Below are 12,681 nucleotides of genomic sequence, written 5' to 3'. Positions count from 1 at the left end.
GCATGACAACTCTGAGATATACATTATTGCACTAATTTTACTGATAGAGAAACTAAAATTCAGAACCTTAACAGCTCATTAAAGGTACTACATTGTAGCATTCAGTCTTTGGAGCCAGTGTTCAAATCCGAGAATGGCTCTGAAAGCTCTACAGGTGTTGCCTATTAATAAAAAGGGTACAATGTTTATCATTGGTAACCTCTGATCAAGGTAATTAGAATAGTGTAAAAACATACTGATAAGCTCAGCACTTTAATTTTCATGACCTCTCTTTCTCAAAGTCGTAAGGATGCAACAAAAGAAAATGATATTTGTCTCATTTTCATATTGTTTACATAAGTTTTTGGGTAGGTGTTTATAAGCAGTGAAATATGAAGAAACAATTCCGTAAGTACGTTCCTCAAAGTTTTTTTTTTGTTTGTCACAATGATGAAATAAGATAATGTCAATGAATTGCTGAGTACAATGAGTGGCATAACGTTAAGTACTCAATAAATGTTAGTGATCATTATTAGAAGCTCAAAAGAGCTACATACTAAGATCCCTTGAAAAAAATATTGCAGTAAAAATCCTTACCCAGTGTTCATTAATCATAATCATGGTTGTTAAATTTTACTTGAGAAAGCAGTATTTTGGGTTTTTTGGGGTGTGAGGAAAATCACATCTATTGTCACAGAACTAGAAGACCTTGGAATATACTTTGCTAAACAGTAGAAAGCTATAAAATAGAAAAAACATATCAATCCCTGAAAAATGCACAAGTGAAACTTCTATTTAAGAGGTACACTGACATCTTAGAGTTATTAGATAAATTTAGTAAACTGTCTTTTCAAAAATTGTTTTGTTTCTTTTTGAGACAGGGTCTTACTGTGTCACCCAGGTTGGAGTACAGTGGCATGATCATGGCTCCCTGCAGCCTTGACCTCCAGGCTTACGTGATCCTCCCACCTCAGCCTCCTAAGGAGCTGGGACTACAGACACTTGCCACCATGCCCAGCTAATTTTTGCATTTTTTCAGAAATGAGGTTTCACTATGTTGCCCAGGCTGTCAAACGTTCTAATGAGCTCTCCAAACATTGTTGGTCTATTAAATAAAATTATACTGCTAGATATTGCATGGAAAATGAATCAATGCTAGTAATATTGTCTCAATTAGAATGTTTTAAAAATAAGTGAACAAATAAATAAGCTCTAAATTCTATAGTTCTGATTTTTAGAAGCTATTTGGCTATAAAAGCATGGTCTGCTGTACCTGAGAATGCCAGAAAATTAAGTTCAAGATCACCTGATGAAGGGTATTCATCAATTTTCAACTTCATGCATTGGCAGAATTCATCAACCATTATGTGATATGCCCTGTTTATTAAATGAAGACTTGTACATATCTTCCCTCTTTCTTACAATTTATTATATCTTTGTGATATTTTGTTCTTAATAAAAGTGACATGATTTTTTTTATAATGCTCTTAATATTTTGGGCATTTCTTGAATCTTCAGTTATTATGTAGAATGTCTACATTAACATAGACAGAAACTGGTATCCAAAGAGGCTTAAAACTTAAGATCAACATGAAATGAATATAATTTATTGACAATGTTATAAGTTAAATGGAAAATAAAAATTAAAAAATTAAATTTCTTCAACTTCATCTTTAAAGTATCACTCCAAGTGATATACACTAAGACAGTTAAGACTAACATTATGGCCTAAAATAGTTAATATAATTTAGCAATTTATAATCACTTCTAACTATATGAAATCACTCTAAACAATCAAAATAAAGTTGGCATCTGTATTGCTGACATTTGATAGTTCTACATTTCTTACCAGTATATAATTTTTTAAATGTTTATTTTCTAACAATTGACATAAATATGTGCTAGATTCAGAACAAATTATGAATGTGATAATTTGTGTCTACTCTCCCTCTACCTTGGTTTGCTAGACATTATCACACTGTTCTATAACCAGATGCAAGCTGAGGGTCTTCTAAGCTGTCCAGCTGAATGCGTCCCTCACGGTCATCTGTTAATATCTCTTGCACCAGCCTAAGCACCTGAAGTAAGGCTTTTTTCTTCATTAGTCACAGCTTAGTCAACCATACCTAGGACATTCTCTTGAATACATACAGACATCACTTTTAACACCTTTCCTTTTCTAACTTCTACCTGGTTCTATTTATGACACTACGTTGACTAGTTTCTAATGTTATTTGTGTTAAAAGGGTTTTTTATGAGACGTATCACTGTAATCATGATTCCATGGGAAAAAGCAGTATTGGTTTTAAACTGAAATAAAAATAAACTCCTATAACACAAACCTTTTATAACTAATAGTAGGCTTTTCTTGTTAAACCTAAGGAATATTAGTCTAAGTTTAAATATTCCTCTACCCTAAGGGTAGAGAAAACTTGGCCTACACAAAGTTCTGCAGTTTGGCTCCTACCTAACTCCCTAGCATCATCACTTATCATGCAACCTCTTGCTTTGACTTCTGCCACATTGACCTTTGTTCAGTATTTGGTACTGTGCTCCCTCCCACCTTAGAACCTCTGTATATGCTGTTCCATCTTCCCAGAAAACTCTTTTCTTCATCTTAATCAAATTAATTCCTTTATCTTGATCTCTTACTTGAGATCTCGGCTAAATAAATACTTCCTCAAAAAAAAAAAAATTCTTGATCCCACTGAGTAAATTCTCCTTTTAAAAAGCCCTCATATTAAAATATTATGTACCTCTCTATAGCAATTGAAACAGTTCCAACTTTGCATTTATTTGTATGATTATTTCATTAATATCCTTTTCTATCTCTTAAGTTCCAGGAGATCAAGACCTTGTCTATTTTTGCCCACTATCCCAGTGAGCACATAATAGTAACAACATATGTTTGTTAAAGAAAGACACCAGCAAACCAAACCCTTCATAAAAAAGAGATAAACACTGAGTCAACAATGGCTACCATTTAAAGATATTCACTACAATTTTCAGCCAAAAAGAAAATACAGAGCCGTATTAGATAGAGCTCTTTAAACTTGACAGTTTTCAGAAGAAATAAAAAGTTCAATTTCTGGTAGTAGGTGAAGACTGGATGGTAATTTACATCACAGGGCTACCTGGAGATAAATTAGATGCAAACAAAACTTATAAAGAAAATGGAGAAAACATAAACTGTATCCTTTTGTTACTTTTAGCATTTATATATGACTTACAGTTTTAATTGTATACTATTTACTATTGATCCTAGGGATTAACCTGGGTCTGAATTTTATTTAAGAGAGAAAATAACCTCAGTTAGTATTCTTGCATGTTTGCTGCCTTAACTACAGTGTTTCATTTTCAACTCATATTCAGAAAGCACTTACTTCAGACTCTAGTGCACTTTCTAGTCATAATTGCAAAGACCTATTCATTTCCTTATTTTTTGTGCAAATGATTTTTCCCCTTCTCTACTTCTTTTCGAACCTACATTCAGGAAAATAAAATTTTAAAACCATAAATGTAAAGGTACTTTATATTCTAACCATTTGCCTAATTTACCAGGCTACTCTAAATTTTAATCCTAGCTTTCAAACTATTAAACATAAGCTTCCCAATCCTCTCATCCCATTGGAAGCTTTGTCTTTACCTAAATTACCCTCTTCTGTGACAAACTAGTATCTAAACTCCACCTAAACCCTGATTAACTCAGGTCCTCCCCAAAAGCACACTGTGATTACAGAATTCTAATTGCTTTTCTACAAGGCATATTTACACACTCAGTTTAATGTTATTTAACAAAGGTTCTTAAAGTGTTTTTCAAGTACATGTTTCAGTCACTTAAAAAAAATATACTTAAGTCTTCAAACTTTCTGTTTTATTTCCGTCCTCTATTCAAACCAGTACCTGATTATAGAAAACATTACAAAAATAGTACATGACTATGCCATCTACATTTTGAGTGAACATATAATAATTTGGATCATTGATTAAAATGATAAAGTTCATTTTATTCTCATATATTATATCTTATCTCATATTGAAACTGTCTGCCACTTTATAACTGACATCCTTTATCACCAGCAGCCCAGTCTATATTTTTCCAGAACAGTTAGAAGTGTATTTTTCAGTAAGAAGCAAAATATTTAAAAACTAGATTATATCCATTGTTCCTTCTCAATTGACTAGGCTTTTCACCCTGTTAGATAAGATTAGATAATTCTGACAGACTTTATTTTGTATCAAGCTATGATGACTGCTAGCCAATACTACACTCTCTTCAAGGTATTCTAGGGATATATTAATGTGACTATTAGGGTAGAATTGCAATTTTCCTGGGTCATTTTTTTTCTTATTTCTTTAATACATACGCATATTTTCTCATCACAAAATCATTACATGGATATAGTCGTATTGCTACAAATAAATCCAAGTAATGTTAAAGATTACATAACAATAAGAATTCTTCAAACTTCTGGCATCCCACATATATACTTTCTGTATACAAAGCATGCAATTTGATAAATATCTTCCAGACCTTTTCTTAATGTATTGAAGTATTAATATATATGATATATACTTTATGCCTTTATGGTGTGGACAGTATAAAAAATGTATTGTAGGAGTGTAAACATATATTTGTAAACATTGGATACTTATTATTCTATACATTTTTTACATAAATGCAATCATAATATGCATATTATTTTGTGATGTGCTTTTCAACCTAGCTTATCTTAGAGATCTTTCCATGGATTTAAATTATAAATCTAAATTTTGCACGGTTGTTTTTAGTTCTTATCTTCAGATACACTTGGGAGTATTTACTTTTTTTTTTTTTTTTTTTTGAGACAGAATTTTGCTCTGTTGCTCAGACTGGAGTGCAGCGGCATGATCTCAACTCACTGCAACCTCTACCTTCTGGGTTAAAGTGATTCTCTTGCTTCAGGTTTTTGAGTAGCTGGGATTACAGAAATGCACCACACCTGGCTAATTTTTTGTATTTTTAGTAGAGATAGGGTTTTACCATGTTGGTCAGGCTGGTCATGAACTCTTGACTTTAAGCAATCCACCCACCTTGGCCTCCCAAATTGCTGGGATTACAGGCGTGGGTGATAGCGCCCAGTCCCTAACTTTTTATTTTACTTAAAATAGTTTGTTTTAATATCTCCACCATAATATTTCTTAATTAAAAACATTTTACAATCAATTCATTCAATGTAATATGATTTTTCATCTTTCCTAATTGATCTGTTGGTTACATCCCTTATAATCTTGGATGTCAATAAAAAATACATGTACATACATAAAGAATGTATAGATTTAGTCATTCAAGGTCTAAAATTAATGAAAACTAAAATTTAATTTCATAAAAATGAAACCAATGTAACATAGCAAATTTGCCTACTAATTAGAAAAATTAAATGCAAATAAAATTAAAGTTATTTTCTGACTGGCCCAGGTAAACTGTACAAAAACAGAAGCTGTTGAAGAAATGGTTTAAAAAAAATTCCTAATAACTTTATGATTGTGGCACTGTGTACAACAGCAAAGACCTGGAACCAAAATAAATAAATAAATAAATAATTCCTAATAATTTTAAAAAACAAAAACAATCCTGCTAAAACAATTTACCAACATACTTAAAACAATAAGAACAGCAGCCCAGAAAAGCAATATAATATTAAATTAAAATTTGTGTTATGTGGGACTAGACTCCTTTCACACATATAAGAACACCTCACTAATGTGACTTTTAGGCTTATTTTCTAGTGGGCAACATACTGCTATATTCTTTAAGCTGGAAAGAAAATTTGAATAGATTGAATAACAAAGTAACACCTTTTACAGAATTTATTAATTTTAAAACAACTCTGGTGGACCATTTAAATAATACATGCAATAATATAAGCTGTTAGGTTTTATCATTAAAAGTTTTAAAGGATAAGACTATATTATTTCTAGTAAAAAAAAAAAAAAAAAGAAAAGCTTCATTTTATACTTCTGTGAAATAATTAAAGGTTAACACCTAAATTTAAAAACAAGTATTCTTAAGGAGTGGTATGATTTAGAAAAGCTTACGGCTACTCAAAATCACTATCACTATTAGTGATATTTGTAGCTAGTAAGAGCTTTTTGATCCATAGTAAACTGAACACTGTAGCTTTAATTGAAGTTTGAATGTTATAAACAGTTACATGTCTGGCTCTGGCCTGCATTCTAATACCATCAGCAGAACAGAGATGGGAAGCATAAACAAACCTTTTAACTAGATTACATTGTCTAAAATGGCCAAGAAATCCTTCAGCCCAAACTCCAGTGTGACAAATATAGAAGGAAAATGATTTTGGAATAACACTGAAAAAATAACCTCTGCATATTTCAGGAGCACATATTTGATTTCCTCAATATTTTTATGTTATTTAATATTCATTAATGATACTTTATAACTTTTCAAATAAAAATCCTTTTTATCTTACGTAGCAAGCTGTTTTTAGGTCAGTATATCCCAAGTAACAAAGCTATTTAAAAATCAATATTTTATTTTGTTGAATGTGGAATACTTCCCTCCCCCAACATCAGTAAATGTACTTATACAGTCTGAATTATTATTTTTAGATCCCGTTGAGAATGTATGGATTAAGTTAGTTGATGGCCAACAGATAAGTAGATACTTCTGGACTCATGATATATAAACAGTAGTTGTGAATACAAGCATAACCCTAAATATAATTTAGCACACAGTCAATCTTAACAAACACTTTGAGATTACTTCTAACTTCTGAGATACAGACATTAACTTAAGTTTTAACATTAGCACCATATAGAAAATTTTTCTCCCATTGTGAGAATCTGGGTTGGCTAGCAAAATAATTCAGTGAAGCATGTATGCACAAAAACTTTTCACCATTTCAATGTTGGTAATTGATGTATATAACTCATATTAGTCCTTCAAGACAATGTATTCTAACAATCTACTCAATGACTCCGAATTTAATTACAAGTTCTCTAATAAAAGGTTATATAGGTAACTGAAATAAGGACTCAAATCAAAATTTATCATATCCAACTCTGAATAAATTATAAGCCTTACACCAGGTTCAATGTCACTAGTAATTTTTTCCCATTATGTCCAGCTACTTTAGAAGATACACCTTAATATAAGTTAAGCCTGGATTTCACTTTGTCTCTTTGAAGAGTTATAGTGAGTCATTCCAGTTTCTGACATCTTATATGACACAGAAATACCTCAAACAGAAATATTCTACTTTTAACTAAATTTTCTTTGGGTGTTTAAAGATATTATTTAAGATCATACTATTCCTAAGAAAAAGTCTTGCTGTCCCCCCAGCTGGAGTGCAGTGGCACGATTTTGTCTCACTGCAACCTCTGCTTCCCAGGTTCAAGCAATTCTCCTGCCTCAGCCTCCAGAGTTGCCAGGATTACGGTCACACGCCACCATGCCTAACTAATTTTTATATTTTTGGTAGAGACAGGGTTTCAACATTTTGGCCAGGATAGTCTCAACCTCCTGCCCTCATGATCTACCTGCCTCAGCCTCCCAAAGTACTGGGATTACAGGCACGAGCCACTGCACCCAGCTCTATTCAGATTATTCTTGTAGGTAAACAAAACATTTGCAATAAACTTTTCTTTCTAATGTATAACAGATGAATAGAATATCTCCATAGCATTTAAAAATATTTCTAGACTTTGCAGGTTATAATGCAATGGCATAATATTGGTAGGATGATAGACTCAATACTGGTTGATATCTCTTATTTGAAAAGTTTTGTGGACCAGAAGTAATTTAGAATTTTGGGTTTTTACAGATTTGGGAATATTTGTGTTATATATCTATTGAACAACGCTAACCTCAAAATCAAAAATCCAAAATGCTTCAATGAGCATTTTCTTTGAGCATCATGTCAGTACTCAAAAAGTTTCAGATTTTGAAGCATTTTAGATTTCACAATTCTGGATTAGGGATAGTCAACCTGTATAAATTTATAATATGAACATGTATTTATGTCAAAGAGACACAAAAATTACTTAAGTAAAAAAAAAAAAAGGAAAAAAAAATTTCTCCTAAAAGGATGTAAAAGTCAACTATCTAGAGAGCTGTATCAAAAAGTATTTTAATTCGTTAGCTTTTTAAAAGTACAATTATGAAATAATTTAGGCATCTAGAGATCCCAACAAGTTGATCAATCTTATACTAAAATATTTCTGATTTTAGTACCAAAAAGAGTGCATTAAACTTAATCCTCTATTTGTAATATAGTAATTATGAAAATGTATGATAGAGTCCAGAACCTAATGTTTATGCATACACCAAAGCACAAGACGATACAAACTTCCCATTGTTTACGAGCTTTTCCACCATCCACACATTTATATTAAAAATTTCATAGTAAATATTCATTGGATCAGAAATTGTTATAACCTTGGAACTTCATGTAAGAAAACATTAAATGTAACTCCATGCAATTTAAAGGAAGTTTAATATAAAGAAGGCCCAAATGTTACTTTTTAAAAATTGAACTTTTTTTTACTGCTTATTTTTGTTTATTTATTTATTTAGAGACAGGGTCTCACTCTGTCACTCAGCGTAAAGTCCAGTGACATGATCATGGCTTACTGCAGCCTCAACCTGAGTTCAACAGATCCTCCCATCTCAGCCTTCTGAATAGTTGGGACTACAGTGTGCACCACACCAAGCTCAGCTAATACTGTTTTTTTGTAGAGATGGGGTCTCACCATATTGCCCAGGCCGATCCTGAACTACTAGCCCCAAGTGGTAAATCTTCCTAACTCACCTCCCAATTGTTAGAATTACAGGCTTGAGCTACTGCATCTGACCTTATTTTTTATTTTTAGAGACAAGGTCCCACTCTGTAGCCTACGCTGGAGTGCAGTGGTATGAACATAGTTCACTGCAGCCTCAAAATCCTGGGCTCAAATAATCCTCCCGCCTTAGCCTCCAAGTAGCTGAGATTACATTGCAAGCATTGAGTCACTATGCACAACCCCTAAATGTCATTTTTGCCATACAAAGAAAAGACTGACTTTATGTATATTTTAAATTGCACAATGGTCTGTATCTATGTTACTTATAAAAAGACTGGGGTTTTTTTCTTTGTTTTTCTATCCTTGTAAACTTTCATAAATTTTCCATCACTCTGTCAAGCTATCAGGTCCATAATTTTACCATTGCGTACCAGAGTACAGATTGATAAAAACACTACTGTGACTGTGTTTTGAATTAGAAAGTGTCATAAATGTAATGTGAATTTAATTTATCACAGTGCTGGGTACTTATAATAAATGGTAACTGTGATTAAGTTTCTTATGAAGATTTTGGAATGATATTTCTACTACATACTAAAAATTCCAAAACTCCTAAACAGTGCACGCTAATTACTGTGGAATAATTAAATCATGCTGTTAGATTTGCTAAAATATGGTAAAAAAAAAATATGAAAACTCAAAATGACAATGTACAATATCTTCCAATAAATCATGAAAGGTAATCTGTTATATGAGAGAACACACAAAAAAGTTACTTTTGAGAAAAAAATTTAAGTTTAGAGAGTTTGTGGTGGGGTTTTTTTGGGAAAAATTATTGAGATAATTTAATGAACATTGTTAGTTATCTTAAAAGAATTACTGTTAGCAATAAAAATCCAGCAAAGGCAGTCACATAGACTATTCCTATATACAGAATATAAATCCCTAGAATACAGTATTAAGTGGAAAATTTTTTTATATATTTGTATTTTAATAAAATAACAGCAATATCCTTCTTAAACATGCATTTTTCCACCTAACAGTATCCATTTAGTTAATATAAAATTTTTTCAGGTAGAAACACCAAAACAAAGATACGACCAATACACTTGTGGAATACAATTAAGATATCTCTTCACATTAAACTGCAGGGACCATCTTTGTTTTTCAGATGCCTAGCATAGTGCCTGGCAGACAGCAGATGATCAAAAGATGTTTAATGAATTACTAAGTACAATCTGTTTTGCACATACAGTCAAATTCCAGACAAGTTTGCAAAGGTACATAAGTTGGATATAGGCTTTCTGGCTGACTTCATGGGGGTCCCACTGATGACTAGGAGTAAATCTTCATATCCATAGAAAACTGGAAGGTTGATAATTGTCTGGGTAAGGACCAAAAAAACAAAGTCAGGGAAACATGTCACCTACGTAGTACTTGTTTTATAGAGCTGGTAAAAGCGGCCTAATCATTCCAACAACCTATTGCACCAGTCAGTGAAACAAAATTTAAGTGCATCCTGAACAATTTTTACAAGTATATTTTTAACTGGAACATGTTTGATCATTGCTTATTCATAATAAATCACTTTTGTCAAACTTTTTCTTGTATAAAGATTAGAAGGGAATATGTTTTACTTGTTCCTATGGGTACTATATTGTTGATAGCATTTAATTTGACTCCTAATTAGAAAAAATGAGAGCCACAGTAGAGATAAAGAAAAAAATTCTCAAGAAAAAATGTTCATGGTAGTGAAAATTGTAGCAAGGGAGGACAAGGAAAGGACAGGAAAGGAATTCCACATATGCAAGTAAAGAAATTCCAATATGCCTAACTTTAACATGGATTATGACAAGCTACCAGTAGGGCCTACTGTGTACCAGACATTGTGCCAAAAGTAGAAGGATGTGTTAACAAAACAAAAATTTTTGTTCTTAGGCAGTTCATAGGGCAAGATTCACAAGTAAACATTTAGAATAGAAGATGTATTCCATTTATTCTTGTAAATATAGGTCCTCAATACAACAGTAAGTATATTTACTGATTAATTGTAAGTGCAAGGGAAAATATGCATTAGAGAAAGCTGAAATAGCTTCAAAATAGTAATAAGCTACAATAAGTACAATTAACGCTTCTTTAAAAAATTAACAACTAATTATTGAATGTAAGTAGACAAAATAATGGCTTTGAAGTTATTTATCTTAATATTTTTACAATAATATGCCCCCATACGAAACCCTCAAATGCTATACCCAGAACTGTATATGATAGTTTCATTTCTGACAAAGGAAATGAGGTAGTGCAGCAGAGTGAGCATCAGGAGACCTGAGTTCTCTGGTCCCCACTCTGCCCACTTACAGGCCTTGGAACCTCAGGCAAGTTCAAGTTCTTGGAACTTCAGCAATATGTAGAATTGGATAAGGTGACCTCCACGATATCACCTAGTTGAACTATTACAATCCTGAAGTATCAATAGTTCTTAATACTTAAAAGGGTTTTCTAAACATAAATCATTATTCAACTTAGAGTCTGGAATATTCTAATCATAAAGGATTATGGGGGTGAGGGTGAGGGGTGTGATAAAAAATGTTTTAAAAAAATAAAATAAGTCAAGACATTAAACTCAAGACTAAATTTTTACTCAGCTACCTACTGAGCAACTACCACCCCAGTTATCTACATAATTCGCTTAAAATTAATTTCGTCAAGTAAGTTCTACTGTCTGTCTCTTACCTTTAAGGTTGCTGAGGTTTTAAGGTTGAGAACAAGAAATCTTACAAGGACTTGGAATGGCAATATTGATGTTGGGAGAAAAACTTGAACTTGGCACAAATTGCTGCTTAAGTGCACCAATTACATCTCAGAGAAAGGTATAAAATTGTTCAAATTTATAACAGAAGGGAAATAAGACCATATTGTTTACTGCTACACAGCTTTTTTATTTCGGTATGTAAATGTCTACTTTTGCACACAGTTGATAATTAAAATTTTACAGAACAAGTTTCTACATATGCAATGCTTTACTGTCACTAAAATATGAGTATATTGTATCTTAGCTTTAACCATCAAGAAAATAAAAAATTAGAAGTATTATCATGTCTTTATAATATTTATGCCAAATATCCTTCTGGATTTATATTTCTTCAATCCTTTCTAGTTGATCAAATTGCTGTTTTCATATTGCCAGTCTGATCACAAAATTGCTGCTTTACAGAAGAATATTTTTTGCTGACATAAATTATGGGATCAGAGACATCAATGCAGTTACAAAAAAAAGGGTGTGAGGGAGAGAGAGCGAGAGCGAAAGGGAGTGTGTGTATATGCATGTGTGCATCCATCTTCAAGGAAAGAATAAAGAAATGTATATATGAAACAAAATAACACTTTCCAATATAAGCCCTAGTAAAAGGCCTACATCAGAAATACACTTTCTAGCATTTGTGAAATAAAACACAGCACTGAATTTTAAAGCTATGCACTAAGAACATACCACAGAAAAATGAATAGTGATTTTTATCAATATTGTTATTCCATAAACCTAAATCTGGATTTATCTTTCAATTTATAGCTAACTGCAGTTAATATACTAACTATAAGTTCATGATTTCTTTGACTCATGAAACCATAGTTTGGAAATTTGTCTCCTTTTACATATAGTGAGCAATTTGGTTCAGTACCACAAGAGAAATTGAGATGAAAAACTCATCTCAATTTACAACAGTAAATAAATAATTCAGTTAAAACTGAAAGTGGTACCAAACCAGCAAACTATTGATGGAGAGGTCTGGCCTTCCATGCAGCCAGAATAACATGAAGTTTTCAGTGGGGATTACTTGTTCAGAGAAGTTACAAAGATTACACAAATACCCAGAGTAATTATAAAATAGCTAATATTCTCATCATATGGAAAATAAG

At 32.1% G+C, this 12,681-nt stretch overlaps 1 protein-coding gene across 3 annotated transcripts in view; it reads right to left on the bottom strand.

The window, feature by feature from the left end:
* The window catches only part of MBD5 (methyl-CpG binding domain protein 5), a 477,719-nt gene that overhangs the window by 463,487 nt on the left and 1,551 nt on the right, over nt 1-12,681 (bottom strand). The window lies entirely within an intron of this gene.

Source organism: Sapajus apella, unplaced genomic scaffold (assembly GCF_009761245.1).
Source record: "Sapajus apella isolate SASKATOON/1434 unplaced genomic scaffold, GSC_monkey_1.0 scaffold18, whole genome shotgun sequence".
Lineage (NCBI taxonomy): Eukaryota > Metazoa > Chordata > Mammalia > Primates > Cebidae > Sapajus > Sapajus apella.
The sequence above is the reverse complement of the archived record's forward strand: the minus strand, read 5'-3'. Positions and strand labels throughout refer to the sequence as shown.